Source organism: Cicer arietinum, chromosome 7, assembly GCF_000331145.2.
Source record: "Cicer arietinum cultivar CDC Frontier isolate Library 1 chromosome 7, Cicar.CDCFrontier_v2.0, whole genome shotgun sequence".
In the NCBI taxonomy this organism is placed as follows: Eukaryota; Viridiplantae; Streptophyta; class Magnoliopsida; order Fabales; family Fabaceae; genus Cicer; species Cicer arietinum.
This window is the reverse complement of record NC_021166.2, coordinates 21914827-21917418: the sequence shown is the minus strand read 5'-3', so window position 1 is coordinate 21917418 and position 2592 is coordinate 21914827. Positions and strand designations below refer to the sequence as shown.

General features: G+C 32.7%; 1 non-coding gene across 1 annotated transcript; it reads right to left on the bottom strand.

The window, feature by feature from the left end:
* Positions 1 to 1255: 1255 nt before the first annotated feature.
* TRNAI-AAU (transfer RNA isoleucine (anticodon AAU)) lies at positions 1256 to 1329 on the bottom strand. Its single transcript has one exon. It is a non-coding gene; the product is annotated as a tRNA-Ile (tRNA).
* Positions 1330 to 2592: the final 1263 nt, after the last annotated feature.

Below are 2592 nucleotides of genomic sequence, written 5' to 3'. Positions count from 1 at the left end.
GCACATGATGAAGTAAACGATAGTATATCAATATATCACCTTGAATGTAAAAGATGAACATGATGAAATAAAATGCAGAATGCTTTATCCTCAATCTTCTATTTATTTTTTGCAGTGATCACAGTGAGAGCTACACAAGTGACTACACTGCTCAAGTCCTTGTAGGATACTGTGTGGTCTATATTTTCATACAAACTTTCATGATTCCAGGTACTGTGTCCATGCCATTGCTTACTGGTGCACTCCTTGGAGTCCTCAGAGGTGTAGCTTTGGTTGTTTTCACTGCCACTGCTGGAGCTTCTTCATGTTACTTCCTCTCAAAACTTATTGGAAGACCACTTCTCTTTTTTCTTTGACCAGAAAAGTTGAAATTCTTTTAAGCTCAGATTAATTTTCAACTTCTTCCCCTGGTTGCATATTTGGTATCACTATGAATTTGTTAAAGTTTTAAAATGTAGTTTTTGTCAAAATCATGATGACACATTGTGATTCCGTCTATCTCAACGACGCTAATTTAAACACGCACTAAAGCAGGCTGATATAGATACTAGACACAACATTGACATAAACATCATTCATAATTTGACTAAATGAATTAATTGAATGTAATTAATGTATCAATATTGTGTTAGTAATATCAATACATGTTGGACGCCATATCGATTAGAAATATTGGGGCTAGAGACCATATAATATATATGATTTTGATTCAATGAAGAAATGGAAAATAAGCTATAGTTTTAAAATTTCAGGTGGCTAGAAGAAGAAAGAGTTTGTTGAATTACATGTTTTTTCTGAGATTGACACCTGCATTGTCTAACTCATTTATTAATGTTGCTTCTCCAATTGTGAATGTGCCTTATCATATTTTCTTCTGGGTTACTTTAATTGGAGTCATACCTACTGCTTATGAGTATGTACCAATTATTCTTATTATATCTTTTATTTTACGGTTGGTTAAGCTAACTATATTTAATTCACATCAATGTTATAAAAATCAAATTCAACATTGAATCAACGGGACTTATAAATCATAAGTCAACGATTTAAATAGTTTGAATTGCAATACAACTACGATGTAATTGTTTGGTTTAATTTGATTTTGAAAATTTATTAGTTTACATAATGTTGCAAACCTTAGGGATAAAAAATACAATGTAAATGATAAAAAAAAAAAAATGTATGTAAAATTGTAAATGCAAAAATTAAAGTAAGATATGTATATAAAATTATAAAGGATAAAAAATATAAACAATGGCCCATGCAGGTCTCGAACCTGCGACCTTCGCGTTATTAGCACGACACTCTAACCAACTGAGCTAATGGGCCACACAACGCTCTAACCAACTGAGCTAATAGGCCATTTTTGTATATTATTTTGTTGTAATTTCAATTAAATCATTACTATTAAAATATTAAGCTATCTACCAATTTTATTATCTTATTCGAAAAAAAAAAATTATCAAATATTTTATATATTATAAAAAAAATTATATTAACGTATATCTATATGAAAATATATTGAATTTTAATAGTTTATTTTGTTCAACGAATAGAAGGGATGAAATTTTAATGAAAATGAAGGATATTTTTAATCATTTTTTAGCTATATAGAATATTTATCATCTTCTCCAAATCTTCCAAGTTGGAGAGAGCAAAGTGAACTATACGAGAGATTTCTACTCTCTCTCCTACCTCTCTTAAATATTAAATCAAATACAAAAACTTAATATTATTTTGAAGAAAAATTGTCAAAATCGTGATCATGAGTAGGTTTGGACAAGAACCCGCAACCCGAAATAAACCGAGCAGCCCGCGGCCCAATTTCTGTAATGGGCGGACAAGAGCGGGTCCGTGGGTCTGCAGGTCAAAGAAAACGGGTCCGTGTGGTTTATGACGGGCGGGTTCGGTTAAGGATTTTTTAACCGCGGATACCCGAACCCGCCCGATTCAAATATTATATTTTAAAATACCATTGTCCAAAAAACTGATAGGTTTTTCTCATCATAATAAAAAGGCCCAAATCCTTACTTAGTCTTCACCTTCACTCTCACATCAACATCAAACCCTAAAATTTTCATCTCATCACTCTGACTCACAAACCCTAAAATTTTCATCTCATCACTATCACTCACAATTCATACACTCATTCAACAATAAACCACCACCACCTCCATTTCGAAGCCACCACCACTGGTTCTTCTTTCGCAACGCCTTAGCAGACTTCCACCATTTATGTTTCTAACTAAACAAAAACTAACCACTGGTTTCGCCGACTATAATACCATCCTTCTTTTTTCCCTGTTCTTCTCATCAACTGTAAATGGAGAAAAGATGCTTCGCAAACGCACATAGGTACATGCATCATGATTTGAGTTTCTTGTTTTTGTTTTTAGCAATCTTAGTTAGGGTTTTTAACACATGTTTTTACTTATTCAAAGCACACTAAGTTTTTTTGTTAGATTTTTCATTTCCCTTACGATTTGGGTTTGATTAAATAACTTCATTTTTTAATCTATGTGTCACGACCCGAAAATTAAATGTCGTGACCGGCGCACAAGCTATACTCCCAGTCTGGCAAGCCTATCAACT